The sequence below is a fragment of the Melozone crissalis genome, unplaced genomic scaffold, assembly GCF_028551555.1.
Source record: "Melozone crissalis strain CALT ecotype California unplaced genomic scaffold, PUWL_Pcris_2 ptg000004l_1, whole genome shotgun sequence".
Taxonomy (NCBI): domain Eukaryota; kingdom Metazoa; phylum Chordata; class Aves; order Passeriformes; family Passerellidae; genus Melozone; species Melozone crissalis.
Genome location: NW_026535782.1, coordinates 708,828 through 726,676, shown reverse-complemented (window position 1 = coordinate 726,676; position 17,849 = coordinate 708,828). Strand labels below are relative to the sequence as shown.

At 44.0% G+C, this 17,849-nt stretch overlaps 1 protein-coding gene across 2 annotated transcripts in view; it reads right to left on the bottom strand.

The window, feature by feature from the left end:
• Positions 1-13,847, bottom strand: part of SEMA3D (semaphorin 3D) — a 135,517-nt gene extending 121,670 nt beyond the window's left edge. For both annotated transcript variants that reach the window (XM_054275505.1, XM_054275513.1), the window contains exon 1: positions 13,770-13,847. The gene's annotated coding sequence lies outside the window, so the exon portion shown is untranslated. The remainder of the gene's footprint in view (positions 1-13,769) is intronic.
• Between the last annotated feature and the right edge of the window lie 4,002 nt (positions 13,848-17,849).

Genomic DNA, 17,849 nt, shown 5'->3' with positions numbered 1-17,849 from the left:
TTGCTTCACTTCCAAATTTTTGGTTGCTCTTTTGCTATTAAATCTTGGAAAACCTCCAAAACAAAAATTATAAAACCCTGAACATCACAAAAGATGTGTTCTTCCACATACCTGTAGATCATCCACTTCCTGATTTTAGCAATCACAGGTTCCCCCAGCTCCCTGTACACTGCCCATAGATACAAGGCTTTGTATCGTCTGTCATTTAATTCAGAAAACTACAGCAAGTTAGCGCAGGAATGCTATGGCAGACAGTAGAGCAATTCAATACTAAATCACTGTTAAGTCTCTGTATGGTTTCCTTGATCGATGTTACACTGCTGATCTATTTTTATGCATTATTTACACTGGGACAGTGCCTGGAGGCCCCAGCCAGGCCAGGACCCCATAATGCTGCACATACTATCGAGAAGGATGCAAGGGCCTCTCCTCCTTGCAGCCTGGAGTCTAAATACATCCTGAATGAGACCAGATGGAGAAAACAGTCAGAGGGAGGAAAAAGTGAGGCAGTTCTTAATAAGAGTGGCAGGCAGAGCTCAACAGCTACTCGGCAATATACAGGCAATGTGCAGCTCCTGTCACTGCTGTTTCTTTCTGTGCTTACCATGTTTTACAACCTGCAGTGACCTGTGGACAAACACTCACATACAGACTCGTCCTCTGCATCTCTGAAGCTCTGGGCACTTGAAAACATCTTTCACTGCCCACTGAATTAGGGCACAGAGTGGTGGTGTGAAATCACAGGTTTGGAGTAACTCAAGGGAGGATTATGGCTTTGGGCTGTCAAGGGAGCTGATCTCAGTGCAATTCACATAATCTCTGTCTTTATTCCCTTACACATTGCCTGAGTCCTTATGGTGCCCAGGAACACAAATCTTAATTCAAGCCCAGGCTGTCTGGAGAGCCAGCAAGGGGCACACCTCCCACCTAACTCACTAAGTCTCACTTTAGTTGAAGATGAGCTTTTAAGCTCATAGTCTTGAGACCCAAATGCATTTCTGGAATTAGGGAGTACTTATTTCACCTCCTGATCAGAGTCATGACTGCTTTACACACAGATAAAATCCCCACTGTGTTTAGGTCCTCTGTGCAAATCCTGAATGTCCCTCTATGTTCTTAGAATTGCTCAGCTCTGATTTTCCAAAGCAATACTGTTGGGTCTGCAAGGTCAAGCAAAAACAATAAACAGAAATTCCTGCAAACACTTCTGAATTGAGCACATTTAGACATTCCCATGTGTAAATCTAGTCCAGGACCATACTGGAAATCCACGGGCTCTCTGCCACCAGGTCCCTGTCCCTGAAGTGACTGATTGCTCACACATCCCAGTGACCAGCAGCTGTGAGTGAAGTCAGAACCCAGCTCTGTGAAGGTGAGCTCTGGAGAGGCTGGAGGTGGGAGATCCCAAAGCAAGAGGGACAAAGCCTGACAGCAGCCCTCTTCTTTCAGGAGTGCAAATCAAAAAGAGTAAACTACTCACAAAGTCACTGCAGGGTAATAATGAATGTGATCGTACAAGGGGGGAAGGACTCTGACATCAAGTCACACAAACAACAAGATAAACTAATTAAGGTCCTCTTTCTTTGAAATGAGAACTTGTGCCACTGCACGGGTCAGCAGAGACCTCAGATTGGTCATCCTGGTCTTCCTCATGAATCTGACTTTCCTAACTTTCCCTCAGATCTCTGGCATCCTACAGCTGCTTTACACATGGGCCTCCAGTGGCGCCCATAGGAGCTCTCAAAATTATTGTAACTCTTCTCTGAGCAACTTCAATTTTCCAACTTTTTTTTTTTTAATTCACAATGTCCATAACTGCATTTCTTCTGAGGATCCTTTTCAAGGAGACAGCAACCACCCAGAGCTAACACAGTATCTCCAACCACTTAGGCTGTATGAAATCAAGAGCCATCAGAAGTGGGTTGCCAAAAGAGCTCAGCTCTCATTTAGTTATTAATGCCTGGATTTCCAGGTGTAGTGTTAGGTAACATGGGACATGCAGACTGTAAATAATACAACATTTTTACTAATGCATAGCACACTAGCATTTCTTGGGGTGTTGCTAGTGTGTGTAAGGACTGCTTCAAGGAAACAGGAGAAATGGGAGCTCTATCATGTAATTAGATATTAATAAAAGCATTTCCTGAATGTTTCACAAGAAATAAAAGGAAGAAAACACAAGTTCTTTGAGGTGGTTTATATAATTGTTTTAAAAGAACATTTCAGCAAACACATTCAGTAAAGACATTTTTTCCTCCTTAAAATCAAGCTGAGTTGATTTTATTTGATCTTTATATTCTTAAGATAACATTCATCTTGCCTAATTCCAGCCATCTAAAATTCAGGCACTGTCTTGGCTCCCTCCAGGGAGGGTAGAGACAGGCACTGCCAAGTTAATTCATCCCCTGGCTCAGACACTGCTTTGCCCCTGGGAGCACCTCATCCTGTACAGAAAACAGAAGAAGATTAGGTGACCACCTCACACTTCAGACAAGTGAAATAAATCCCATCTTAATTAGCTTTTCCAGTCACTGTACTTGCATTGTCACAATATCTGAACATCCACACTTTCCAAACCCATAATTCTCACACTTTTTCTATGATAAATGGTAACTCTGACTCATTTACACATACAGCTGAGGCAGGTAGAGGCCAAGTACTAACCCTGCAAAGGTATTTACCAAGTTAATTGTCTAAATTAGGTGTTTTTCAATCAGCTGACAAATACTCAGTGATGTAGACAAAGCAAAGGCAGTTGGGTGCCCTTAGGAATTTGCTGGGATGTAAGCAGAATTGACTTGCCTTAAGGACATATGTCATGGAATTAACCCCAGGTCTCCTGAGCTGCTGTCCTAACCTTTGGAATGTCCTTAACATCAAGCAAATCCTCTGCTGGTTTTTTTTGAATAAAACTTTTGAAGTATTTACAGTCATGTCTTCTTCTTTGTCAAACTCTAACAAGTTACGCACACTCAAAGCCTTTCATTCTTCCTCATAAATCAAACCTGACTCCAAGACTCCCTTCTCACTTTAACTGATCTTCTCTAAGCTATCCTTAGATCTTAACTTAGCAGTAGGAGCACAGTGAGGCCAAAATTCCAGGATTTTTTAGGTGTTACTGTGAACTAAAGACAGGAACACCAGCACAGAGCTGGATCTTGCACTAAAATCAGTAAAAATGCAACATTCATTTCACAGTTCTGCTCTGGTATGCAGCTTCTGAGCACTGCATCACAGCACAGAGCACTGACACCACGTCTCTTGCACTTAGAGAAGTAATTGACCAAGACCTTAAAATTTAAATACTTGGGGCATGTCAACATGAGAGTCCAGGCACAGCAGGATGTGAATCAGCAGCACACTGGCTGCTCTGCAATCACATCACACACAAGTGTGTATTAGAAGGAAACGACTTAATTTGGAAGCAACTTACTTAATTTGAACAACAGCCTTAGGGCAGACAGGCCGTGCAGAGTCGGTGTGGGGCAGATACCACTGTGCACACTGTTATTCCAGTGGAACAGAAGCTGACTCCCACATGCAGACAACCTTTATCAGCCCAGAGCAGGCTCCAGCCCTGGGTGATACGTGCTTCTCAGAATAATCTTGGGGAGAACTGCTGGATGCTGAGCATGTCCTCTGACTTGCCCAGAACTTGCAAATGGGTCAATTTATAAAACACTCTGTTCCTTTCATCTGGAAAGATTTTTTTTTTTTGCAATTATCTCATTAAAGTGAAACAGAAAAGCCAGTTTCTCTAGAGAAAGAGATGTCAGCCCCATATTATTCAAGCAAATGACAAGATAAAAACAGTTTCTGGTACTATACAAGTGCAGTTCCCCCCTTCTAGGATAGCTGCCTTGATACCTAACTAATCAAAACAATCCTGTATCAACCTTGAATTATCAAAGTCTAACCACGTTCTGTTTTCAGAAACCATGAGCACAGAGTATGGGCAGCTTGTGGGAAACACAGGTAAAGTATCATCCATCTTTCAAGAAAGATAATAAGGTATTAATTCAAAGATATTGAAATAATTATAAAAGGTTTTTCAGACTTCTGATTATTAGAGGGATATTTGATCACCTCCTGTATTAACCAGACCCCCAAAGCCTTACACAGTTACCCCTAGATTAAATCAAGTAGCTTGTTTGTGGACTAGCTCTTATGATCTAAAAAGATCCAGTTTCTGGGGATATCAAGAAAACAAGATTCTGCAACATCCTTTGCATGGGACTGCCTTGTCCATCTTCTGAAACAGAAAAAGTTAGATCTCCCACACCAATATGAGAAAGTTCTGCCCAATCAGCCAGCTTCAGAACAAGGAAACATGTTTCTGTCCAGGTTTCCAACCTGTCTTGCAACCATCAGAGGAACAAATTACTTCATAGTTTTACACACACCAGAGAATCCCACACAGCACCATATCTCTGTAGGGGGAGTGAAGGGTAAGAGCTTAGGCAGCAAACACTGCCAAAGTCTCAAATGCCTATTTTGGAACCTTCTCCAAGCCTAACAGAAAAGCAGGAGGTGGAAATGACTGCTACACAAGAAAAGACACCCATGGGACTGGGGTCACATCTTCAACTTGAGATGTCCAAAAGGAGCTCTGAGCAATCGCTGCAGCCTCCACACCACAGCTGGGTTTTCGTGACGAGCAGTGGCACACACGGGCTAAGCCATAATATAATGTGCCATTTCCATAATATAATTTAAGGGCAGCTCAGACCAGATCCCATCAGTAAGATTTAGTAAAACAAGTTGGACAAAAGCTACTGATCTAGGAGAGAAAACTGGAAACACCAACTGAGGATCCTGAATCCTGAGCACAAGGCCCAGAGAGTCTGGGCTCTTCAGAAAAAACTGTCTGCTCACTGTCAATCACTAATTTATCCATCCTCCATCAGCACCTTTTCACCTTTTCCAACTGCTTGTGCTCACACCTCTCCTCCCACGGGGCTCAAACCAGAATGAAGAGAGTCAGCACAATTTAAACAGGGTCATGCTTTGCAAGCATCAAACCAGTATTTTGCTGAGAAAAGAATGAAAACAAATTGTACACTGCCTACTGCAAGGCCTTGTGAGATTCCCCCAGGGCCACCACAACAGACCACTGTAATCTCTGCTGATGCTTGCACTGAAGATAACAATGCTGCCTGTTATCAAAGCCACTGTGTCCCAGTTATTCTGGCCTTACACACTATTTATCTTATAAAGATGAGTGCAGCACTTTATCGACTGTCTAATAGTTTATCTTGGAGATGTCAAATCCCACTTTCCATTGTGTCATGTTGAATTCCTGGATGGAAAATAAAACACAACAAATCCACACACATTCCAAAATGCTTTTCTCACACCACTTCAGTGGCATTTACCTTTTTTGTAGGGAAAGGAAGGAAGGAAAGCACAGAAAGTATGGAAAGTACTTTTTTTTTCTTTTTAACACCATTTACTAGAACAGATTTTATTAGCCATAAATAATGGTGGTAACCTAGGATAAAAATAGAAATAAAGCCTGTCTTCACTGAGAAAATGGCTATCTATATTTCATCACTGACCAACTGCAGAACAGCTGTGCCTGTGATATCAATGTTATCACAAAGGAATTTCTACCATTGTCGTGAAAACCTGGCACAAGACCCGAAATCTGTCTGAATTCTCTCCCTTTAACAGTTTAACACCTCACATGTCAGATTGCTAGAGCAGAGTCCCCCTGGGGAGTGAGAGATTTTCATCATGTCAGGGCCATTTCTGGGAATTGACAGGATACAGGAAAACCATGCCTGAAGCTTTTCCAAAAGCACAAGAGAGAGTTTAACTGAGATTAAATTTCAGAGGGGAGTTTGGAAGCAGGAGCAGATTGTCCTGTGACTTGAAACCACCTGGAGAACTGCTGCCACTAAAAGGTAAGATGGACAATTCCTCTTAGGAAAGATCAGGCCCTTGTGTCCCAGGACATGCTGGCAGTGCCACAGATACAGCACAGTAGGGAAAAAAAAAAAAGGATAAACCTTACAGAATCTCACCTTGGCTTTTAAATGGAAAAAAGGATATAAACCCCACAGAATCTCACCTTGGCTTTTAAATGAAAGACAATGGCATTCTGCCTTTTTTTTTTTTTTTCTCTTGCTTTGAAAGCAGATGTTTGGATTGAGATGAACTCCCTGCACTGTTTGCTGCACACACCTTCTGCTTTTCTGTCAGGCTGTGAAAAACCAGAGAAATTGGCACTGCAGCTTTCAGTATTGTGCCTTAGTACTCATTCTTCATCCTTACACATCAATGTACAACAGCAACAAATAGAGAAAAAAACCAATCCTTCCATCATTGCATCAGTTAAGGAGCCAAAGCACAGTAACTCATCTCTCACCAAGTAGGAAGGATTTGATTTTAAGTACCATTGAGGAGATAACTGTCTGTGTTACGAGCTCCATAATGGTGCTCGTGTTGCCATTTAGGAAAGTAATGAGCTGTAGCAAAGTCACAGGAAGCAAAGGACACAGCAGCTTCAGTCTCCCGAGGGCAGCACAGCAATTTATCTGTACCTAGACGTGTAAAACTCTTTAGGGAAATAATAAAATAAAAAAAAACCTCACCAACCTAAAAACTAAATCACAGACCTGAATTTGTAGACAGGTACCTTAAGAAAATCAGCCCATTTCCCCTTTCATATAAATTTTATTATCTAAGTTTAATCAATCTTCAGCCTAGGCAGTTTATAATTATTTTATCTAAGGACGGAAAATCTTTTCATGTGAAAACTCCCTTAACTTCACTGGAAGCTGCACAGGTTGTTTGGATGTTATACTGGGGAAGGTATTTCTTTGCCATAAATCCAATTTTTACTTTTTTTTCCAAGCTGAGGCAGCTTTATGAGATGAAATAAATCTGCTTTTTGTAGATGTCACTAGAGGACTCTAAACATCGAATTGTAACTCCAAAACAAACCTGTACATGCAAACAGCATTACCCAGGACATTCATCTTAGAAAGATAGACAGCACAGAGGAGAACAGCTAAATGCACCTTTTTTTTTTTTTCTAGAAAGAGCACCTAAAAGACCCTTGGGTCTGAGCAATGTTAGTAACTTCCTTAGATGCACTAATTCTCTTACTTTTTTTTCCCTCAGTTAGGTGGGGGTGACATTCAAAAAATTACATCAAGTCAGCTTGTCCTTAAAGCCTTCAAAGCTTTGAGTTCAATTTGCAAAATAATAAATTGAGTCTTAAAATAAACACCTTGGATTTCACGAGGTCTGAGAAGACCTCACTTCTGACAAGATTACAGCTTGTACAAAACATCACATCAACTGACCACAGTGATTCAGACTGTAGTTATGTAAAGCATCCTTGCCTATTAAAATAGTTTTAGGAAAAAATCAGATTAATAACAGAGATTTATTATATTAACTGACTATTCAGCCAGCCAAGTTCACCCTTAAAGATCAGGATAAAACTGTCTTTTGTTGTTTTCAGCTTTTACATGTAGCTACCCCTGCCCACAGCACCTGGGCCACAGGGTGCACACACAACAGAGCTGTGTGTGCTCAGTGCCTGTGGCGCTCAAAAACAGGCAAAGGAGCTCAAAAACAGGCTCAGAAACACCTGCAGAGCTGGGGTGGGCTCCAGGTGTGCCCAGCTCTCCCACAGACTGAAAGGAGAAGCTCCACCTCTCCCAACACCCTTCATCCAGCAGCTCCAGGGTTGGCACATTCCTCTGGGAACAGGTAGGATTGGTCTCCTCATGATTCATTCCATGGTGTAGCTCAGTACCAGGTAGGAAATACCAACACTGATAGCAAAACAATAATTGGGGCAGATCCAGGAAAAGAAGTCTCATCCCTGAAGATGGTGCAGCAGCTGCGCAAAGCCAGACTCCTTCAGCTGGGCCTGGCAAGGGAGCGCTGCAAAAATGGAACTGAGGTGGCTGAGAAAGCCCAGCTCCAGAATACCAGCAACATCACTGCTCTGACCCACACCTGGAAACCCCCCTCCCAGGCCACCTCAGCACCCGAGCCACTGGAATACCCTTTTACAGTTTAGTTTTTATTTTAAATGTTGGCAGAAGTAAAAGACTGGCCCTACTCATACCAGTCTGCTGTGAGAGCTCATTGCTGTGGATCCCAAAGGAGTCCCATGGAAATGGGCTTGGAAATTGATGATCTTCAAGGTCCCTTCCAACCCAAAGCACTTTATGATTCTATTATGTCTCACAGGCCCCTCCCAATGTTATTAAAACATAGCTAATAAATTAATAAAAGCTCCTCTGAATGAGAAAAGGCCCACTGCTTGTAACTAATGAACACAAGTGCCAAACTTGTTCCTGCATCTTCTCTGATTTCTATTGAACAAAAATGGACCTTCAGAGAGATATAACAAATGACCACTCTATTACTAGGACACAATATAGTACCAGCTTTGAAGATTTATTTATGTTCTTAATAAAGGTTTTCAAGCACCTGCTTAAAAAAAGGAAATAACGCCTGAAATTACATAAAGGATTTATTTAAGGGTGATTTATATGCAGGTGGAACCTTTCTTTCACAAGGTGAGAGAATGGATATGAGAATGCTATATTCTGCAAAGCTACAGATTATGATAGTACAGAGAATTTTACAGTTAGAGCTGTTCTTACTGTAAATCTTGGAGAAAAGGAACTGCACTTGCAGCAGCCTATTACTACTTGTCATTGCCCTTTATTTTATTTCCCTCTCTCAAAGTGGAGCTCTCTAGGTACCCAAGAAGTTATGAGCATTTTGCCTTTATTGCACTGTTCTAAACCCTTTTAGTATAAGCCTTCATAAAACCTCACATATATGCATTATAAAATTACAGGGAATAAGTTCCATATGAAAAATTCATCATATTTCTTCTTTCTATTTTTTAGCAGAGATTCTGACATTAAGCATGAGAGCAACAGACATTGTTTTAATTCTTCATTGTGGAAGGGGAAAAAAATCAACTTTTTGCTTTTGTTTAAGAAAGAATTTTTTACATACTCCCTCTTTGCAGTCTGCCCCTTGCAAAACCAAAAAAGGATTTTAGACAGACAAAAAGTAACCACAATTATATGGAGTGTGTCATTGATAAATTCCAGGGGAATACAACAGGCTAGGTAGGCACATACCATTAGATCTAGCTGTTCAAAATCTTAAAATTCTAGCCAAGTTTAAGCTGTACTATTTGACCACACCAGCCCTCAAGACTGCACTTAATTTTTAAAAGGCTTGATCTCACTCTAGGCTTAGGCTATAAGCAAGTAACTCTTTCAAGAGAGCATTTTACACAGCAGCCTATCTTTAGACATGTGCTTAAGTCTCTTGAAGTCACTAAGTACAGACAGACTGAGAACAGGCCCAAGTCTTTCATTTTGTGACAGCCTCACATTTGTATAATTTTAGTTAATCCTGGGCTTTCTGTTCCCAGTGCATTTAGGCATGAGTTATGCTGACACAAGATGAGATCAGACTTGGTGCTGCAGTGTCTTCAGGAATTTTTGGAAGAGGATGTTCCAGGAAAATTGGTGACTTCTCTTCTGCCCACCCCCTTGGAGAAAAAAAAAATAAGAAAGCAACAACACCCCAGCACCTCACTGGAGTATGTTTAGATGTTAGAGAGGTTTCAGCCTCTCTTCTGTTGCATGACATCTGCTTCCTGCAAGTCTCCTGATTCTCTGACCATCTAAATTGGAAACAGTTTAATTATGGTTATTTATTTTGCTTTTAAACTGACCACATTATAAGACAAAGCTCACGCAACTCTTCTGTTTATAGTAGCACAGGAAGAAAAATATGCAAAGATGTACAAAAAAGGATAAGTGTTACTGAAAGCTGAGTAATAGACACAGTGTGAAATTCATGCAGTGCAGAATTACAGGTCTCCATGCACATATAAGCTCTAAAGCATGAATTTGTCTTTAGTCACATATGTTCTGAGCCATTTAAGATTTGTCCTGAAAAATTAGGTTTGAAAATGAATGTCTACAGTGTCCTGTGCTGAGTGTGACCAGGGAAACTGTTAGGGAAACTCAGGTACCAACAGAGCTCTGAACATTAATCACATTTTCCAGTTACACTGTGGGGAATTGCAATGACTTAGTTAAGGCCAGTCAGTATAATGTCCCAGCTTAAACTACCACACCCATCACACTGATAGTCAGTTGAATCAATGATTCAACCCAGATGGGAATCCAGGTTCTTCTTGGCTTACCGTTATCTCTTCTGCCCATTAGGTTATGTGACTTCCATGAGTTATTTTGCAGTTCCCGTCAAAAGAAAATAAATCCACATGATGCTAAACGCTGCCTCCCAGCTGCAATGCAAAGTGGAATTTTGGACCACAGTGCTGTTTCCTGACTCATCCTGGATCCCCTCCATGTGACGTTGGATCCATCTAAGCTGGGGAGAGCAGAATAGAAGGGCTGTGCTTTTTTTTTTTCTTTTTGATTTTTTCTTTTTTTCTATCACCCACTGTCAGATAACATGTGCATGTTCTCGCAGTGTGTCTCCAGAATGTGGAAAAAGACCAACAATACCAGAGAGGGGCCTTTCTGAATACATAAGGATAGAAAGAATAAGATAAAAGGACTAAAGATTTATACATAGGGATTATTTAAATAATGACTCACTGCCATTGCTAAGTTTATAAAATACATAAAACCCAGACAGAAATGTTGGGGCAGGGGGAAGCTGTTGAGAAGTGTGACAGAGGTGCAGGACTATAAAAAAGTTAAAAATAGCACACCCACAGAGCAAAATTTCCTTCACACCTAAATACAGCCACTACACTTCACATCTCATGCACATGGCTTTACTGTGAGCCTCTCTGTTGCTTGTTTGCAGCTGGAGGGAATCCAGAAAGCAAGGAAAACAAACACAGGGCACGTTCCCTGTGTCCATCTCATTCAGTGACATTCAGCACACACCTTTGGCTCTTTGCAGGGGTTAAAAAGACAAAGGGCCAAGCACAGCTCCGGCAATCCCGCAGGCTGCCCTGCCAAGAGAGCGCAGTGGGAAAGCCTGCTTAACCAGCCCCAAAGGATTCCCTCGTGGAGGAAACCTCAAAGAGCACAGAGGTGGCTCACTGGCCAATCCCAGCTCCAGGGGTTTCAGCCAAAGAAATCCTGGCATGTGCTGGGAATTCAGCTGATTCCCAGCTGATGAATCAGGCTCTCTGCATCCACAGGTGACCGGAGTGTCAGCGGCACACAGTGATCCGACATCTGAGATTACAGCTGCTGGATTTTTAACAGCAAAAAAGAATGAGAGGGAAAGCAGAGCAGGGATTTAAAAAGAATTCAGAAAGACATCATTATTTTGGCCACCCTGAGCTAACAGCAGGCTCGCAGGGTGACTCCAATGTTTATGGCTTTCTGCCAGTCAAACTGTAAAGATCCTGACTGTGTGGGACATTCACTCCTCTGCTTGTTTTGTGACATGGAAAAAAGGCTGAGCATATACATCCCTTCTGCTATGATCAAAATAAGGACAGGTGCTGCTGGGAGCATTTCATCCTTTGCCTTTGCTTTCCAACATCTTGCTGTTTACATGGTTAGCTGCTTAATTATCACAACTTAATCTCTGAGTAATAAAGATGCAGCATCCTCAAACAATTTAAAGGGCTCTTTCCCAATGAACAGCATCTATTTCCATTTAACACTCTAGCTTAATTAAAACTTTTTCCCCCCCCAGGGCCTTGTTTCAATTAATTCAATTGCAAAATCCCAGCAGAATGAGCAGAATGTCCAGGCTGCAGCACAATTTGCGTAATGAACACAGTGGTATCTGCAGTAAAAACATCACCTCTCAGAAAACAAGAAAAAAACCCCAAAACATGGGAAGCAGAGTAAGATCAGAGCAATTACAGTGTTTTGGAAGGTTGGTAGATGGCACAACCTGCAGTTGGGAAAGAAGCAGGCAGAGGCCAATACTTGGGAGTGGGGTCAAAAAGATGAATCAGTATTCTGGGGATCTGACTGTAGCCATTCACCAAGACAAAGATGAGGGCAGGAATACAACTTGAAATTATATCTTTCTCATATCAGTCACCTTACTCAGTACTACTGAGTGGCACTTCTCCCTTCTTGGCATTATTGTCCTGAAATCACCTACCAGCCTTTGTAATAGAAGCCATTCTTGTATTTTCAGACGCAGCAGAGACTGGTGAAGCTGCTATTTCCATTTCTGGCTAAAGCACTCAACGGGCAGAGCCCACACACTGACTGTAGGAGACTGGGAATCACAGCACTGGTCTAGAGCACAATTCTCAATGCTTCAGCACTGCACCTAATGGGAGCCTGCTCTGCTGCCCACACCCTGAGAATCCCTGTTGGATCAATCCAGTCCTAAGAAGAGGGAAAGCAAATTCAGTTCCTGGATCTCAGGCTAGTCTGGATGTCTAAGCCAAAATAAAGTTCAACTAAAAGTGAAGCCAAGCTGCTCAGCCTGATCAAGGCGAAAATGCTTCAATTTATGAGACATCTCAGAGCAAGACTTGTCTTGGAAATTTTAAGAAAAAGAGGTGTGGCACCTGCAGAATTTGGGTATCTCTGTTTGGCAGCAGGTTTACAATTATGGACTAAAATACCCCAATTTCTCTTTAAAAGACTATTTAAACACCCAACTTTGACAGAAGACTTTGGCCCTTACACTTTGCAGGAGATGATGTGCTTTTCTGGATCAAGCCCATAATAACCTAAATAAACTAATTAAAGGCAAAGATGAAAAGTCACATCAATTAAACTAATGAGGACTTGAAAAACGGTAGAGAGGCGGCGTGTCATTAGCATTAAACACCTCCAAATGGCAAACAGCAAAATCAAGTCTCTTTACTTGTCCCCAGATTTGCAAGTAAAAGAGAGAAAGTGACATGCTACAATTCTTCAAGTGCTCGCCTGCATCTTCCTGGGTCTGTCAGAGACACAGACACAGTGTGAACTGCTGCTCTCTCAGCTTCTGGTCCCATTTATCTCTATTATTCTTGGACAAGTTGCCCCAATTCAAATCAAAGCGAAGCTCTCTTTGAGGAAACATAGGTGGCTGCTCTGCGCTCCACCAGCACAGTCGCCGATTACCTAACACGCTCAGGAATGTTTCCCTTCTACAAGCAACAGCTTTCATTTTGCAATATTCGCTGCAAAACAAGGAGCTTCCCCACCCTGGGAGTTCCCTCACTCCCAAAGTGAAGCGGAGGTGGTCCCTGTGAGCAGGGAATGTTCTCCTTTGGGCTGTACCCGGCCAGCCAGGTGCTCTGCGCTCCGGGGATGGGCGCGCTCAGCAGCCGCGCTCTCGGCGATGCTGGAGGACAGTGTAGAAAGGAAGAAATTCTGCCACCGCTCCAGTAAGCAACAGTTCTGCTGAGGAGCATCGGCTGAGCATGCCCTGCTGCCTTCCCAGAGCCCGGAGCCACCGCTGCGGAGACGGAGCAGGAGCAGGGGTGCCGGGCTGAGCGCACCAACTCCTCTCCCATCTCACAGCCTCACCGCCTCGCTCCCAAAAACTAACTCCTCTCCCTTCACCCCCAAGCCCACCCCGGCAGAGCCCAGCCCTTTCCTAAGCCAGCCCCATCTCCCTCTGACAGCGGGGCAGGTGGCCCGGGGGCCGCCAGGTGCCGGCACCGCTCCGCTCCTGCCGGGGCAGCCCCGGGACAGAGCCGAGCGGAGCGTCCGGGACAGGCAGGGGGAGCGCAGGCACCTTCCCACACCGCCCTCCTCCCGTTCCCCGCGGCACGGAAAGCGCCCCAGCGGCCGCGGAGCCGCGGGGCCGGCCGGTACCTGCCGGGGCCGGAGAGCGGCGGGAGAGCGGCGGGGCCGGAGCCGGGGCCGGGTGTCGGACGCGTTGCGAGCGCGGCGGCTCCTCCCCGGCGGCGGCGGCGGCAGCGGAGGGTCTCGCTCCTTCTGCGCCGAGTGTCAGACTTTCCCTCGGCCGCCCTCCCTCCATCCCGCCACCCCTTTCCACTCCCTCGCACGCACATGCACACCCCTCCAGCAAATGGGCTGCCGCCTGGGAGTGCGCCTGTGTGTCCGGGTGTCTGTCAGCCGCCGCAGGCACACCCCCCCGCTCGCCGCAGGTCCCGCTCCCGGCCCGCCGGACGGGGCTCCCGAGCAGCGCCGAGGTGAGCGCCCCCAGCACCGATCCTGGCAGCCGTGTGCCCACCCGGGGACCCCCAGCCCGTGTGCCTTCCCCGGCCACAGCCCGCTCCGGATCACACACCTGCACAGGAGCATCCCGAGCTGTCTCTGGGATCGCTGTGCGCGGCTGCTGCTCCTCATGCACGTGGATAGAGCAGCCCCAGGTCCGCTCACGGTGTTCCCATGACACATTCCCTCCGGGACGGGACTGGCTTTGTAGACTGATTGAGTAAACAAAGCCAGCTCGCCACACTCACGATAAGTGTCCCGGAGCTCAGGGCTGGTGCGCGTTTAAGAGTTTGCCCGTGTGCAGAACCGTGGCTGCCAGGGGCACATCTGTATTCGCATTTATTTGCTTTGCCTCCGGAATGTGCTACACTGGTGGTTCTCCAGCTTTCGCAGGCTGCAGACCACTTCCTAAGGGAGGATTTCTGTGCTGGACCAGCCCACTCCCACACCAAACCATTCTCTCCAGCACATTTCCTGCTGTGGCTGCCCGAGGAAGAGCCGTGCTGCCCGCAGGCCGAGCGCCGCTGCACACATGGCACAGGCAGGGTCAGACCCTTCCAGACAACACACACTGGGCTCCTTTCAAGAGCTGCGTTTCCCTCAGTGAAGGGCTCAGATTGAAAGGCTTCAGCTGGCAGCTCAGCTGAGGAACAGACCCCGACTGTTGCTCCCGTGAAATAACCGAGGGAGCCCAGAGAAACATATTGGAGTTTCCATCATGTAACTCACCTCAGCAGAACTTCATCCTCACCCACCATTCACACATGAGTCGGATGGGTGGTCTGGGTGTACAGGGACAGGAGCTAAATAAGAGGAGGTTTTCAGGTTCACCAAAAGTCAACTTCACACCTTTTTTACCTACGTTTTTTAAACAGTTTGTTACTACAGTACCAAACTGACATTGTTTTTTATAAATTCTACACATGCAAATACAGACTGTACTTATCTACATGAGTTTTATATTCCAAAAAGACAAAGGGAGGAATTTGGAGATAGGTTTACTGTTGGCTTCTGCTGTTTAAGGCCTTCAGAAAAAGTGAAAGGAGATTTTATACTGAATTTCCACATTTGCATCTTATCACTGGTAAAAGTTTCCATTGCTTGCATCTCCACATGGCACTGCTTAGTACAAACATAATTGGGATACGTATGATGCAGATTTGAGCCCAGTTTGTGTTTTGAATTTCTGCAGAATAATTCTTGCGCTTTACCTTGTTCCCATTCATTGAAGATCACAGGCACTCTGCTGATAACCCCCTTCTGCAAGTGTAGAAGCTCAACAAATAGAAAATGAGGAGCAGGTTGGTGGAAGAAAAATCTGTGTGGGTTTTTTGGTGTTTTTCAAACATTAGAACTACAGAATAGGGGTTGGAGGTCCTTTGAGAACATGAATCCTGATGAAAAGAAAATATGCTGCAAAATTTTGTTTTTTTCCTGTTCTGGAGATATTTCAGACTCCTGTGAAAAAGAAATCAATCAATCAAAGGAAGCATGAATGTTTCCTTTTCTCATTTGTGGAACAAGTCTACAGACTCTGTGAAATGTAGGGGAGAAAAAGAAATGTTTTGGAAATGGTTTTATTTTAGCAGTTGGGGGGGGGTGTAATAAATAGGAGAATATTTGTCTTTCAAGAGTTATAAAACCGAATTTGTTAAATAGAAGCTCTTCCTGAAGTGGATGAAAGCAGGAAAAAATCCGCCCTCTTGTGGTTGCTGGCTAAAGGAAAGCCGATAAAATAACTTTTCTCTGCAGACAGCAGGGAAGGAGAGCGCTTTTGTGAGCTCTGAGACAAGGTTACACGAGGTCATGCCATGGACACAGGCTGAGCAGGCATTCCCCATCTGCACAACATCATTATAAATGGTCACTCCATGCATTCCTTGGCATTGTATTTTTAACCAGTGCTCAGAAATTCCCAGAGCAGATAAGCGCAGTTTTACTGGGAGACTCAGAGGGAATTTTACCTTTCTCAGCATCTGTGTTATTGCCACCCCTCTCAGTGATCTTTTTGGTCAGGACTGCATTTGCTCTTAACAGGGTGTTAGAAATGCCTCCTGAAATAGGAATTTCTGCCAAATTTACAGAAATGGTTTAAAGTTTCCATGGGAAGAGAAAGGTTCCTTCCCATGCTTTGAACATGTGATGATTATAATGATGGTGAGGATGATGCCATTATTTTTTGTGCAGAAAGGACACTGACTGTTGGATGGAAGAAGCATTCTACAGCTCATTTTAAACACGAATTTCAAAAGTGAGGGGGTTTTCTCTCTCTCTTTTTTTTTTTTTTTCTTTAGTAGCTAATTTTGGACTTCCCTAAGGCCAAATTCCACACCCAGTGCCCAGAGCAACTGTTCAAATTACCTGGTGCATGAAAGACCAGAAGCGGAACATCAGATACCTGTATTTTTGTTTTCTCATCAGGCAATAATACAAGCATGAATTAAATAAATGGCCAAGCAGATATTTCATAAATAACTAAAATAAGGAAGAGAGGTCAGCTATTTTTGTTACTTGCCATTTGCTTAATTTTGTGCTCGATCATTAATCTGAACAATGTCCAGACGCTGCAATGCCAAACTGGCATATTTCAGGCAAAACTATTTTCTTGTGAAATTAATTGTCATGGTAAAGTAGATAGTCCTTTAGTAAAGACTGTGGGAGAAACACGAGACAGCAGCCTGCTGCCACACTCTAAGTGTTTATCCTTAGGCTGAGTACTATTATTCCTTCTGTAAGCAGTGACAGAAATGCCTGCAGCATGATGCAATGCAGTGGTGTTGCCTAAATCTCTGAAGGAGAGGGATTGTTTTCCAAAATGTTGGGCTGAATTGTGCCTAGTGAATCACTTCAAGTGGAGCTACTCTGCATTTGGTGACTCTGAGGTCCTTCATGAGAAGGTTCCATCATTCATGTCCAACTCTGAAAATCTCCCAAGGAACCTCCCACTCTTTACAAGCCCAAGGAATAAAATGTCAATTTACACTGCTTGTTCCCAGCCATCCATCCCTGCACTTGCTTCCAGCAAAACAAGAAAATGTTAAACACGGCAGATAAAGCCACTAAAGACCAGAACTGATTTACCTTCATCTGCTGGAAAGCCAGATGAGCAGGGAAGGATCCAGAAGTGGGGCAGCCTTTGTAAGGATGAAGAGGGAGCAATGAGCTGGGCACAGAAATACAGAAATCACCTCATCCAGTCAGCCTCAAGTGCCTGTTTGTGACTCAGCCACCAAATCTGCTTCCCTGGGGAGGCTTGGGTCACTAAATTCCTATGGTTACTGTGCAAGCACATTGGCAGACTGAGTTGCATACTTGCAATAAAGTCAAATTCAAATCAAACGCTGTCCAAGAATCTGGATCAATATTCTCTGAAGACAATAAGTCGTATTTCCAATGGCACCTACATTGATTAATGGACTGTATAGAGAAGACTGTATATATATACACATATATATATACACACACATACCTGACAGTTACTAGAAGGCAGGTGTTTTAAAGAGGATAAGTAAGAAAAAGAATAGTAAGGTATTGAATTTCCACCTTGCAGTCCATCAGGAGATAAAGGCTCTTTTTCTGCACTCTTTCTCCACAGGAATAGCCAGTGTTTGTCCATTGCCCTTTGCTGATGCAGCTTGGCTGACCCTTGGGGGTCTCCAAAGAAAGACAAAAGATTCTGCTCTCTTCCTGTTCCACCACTTTGGGAAGAGGAGA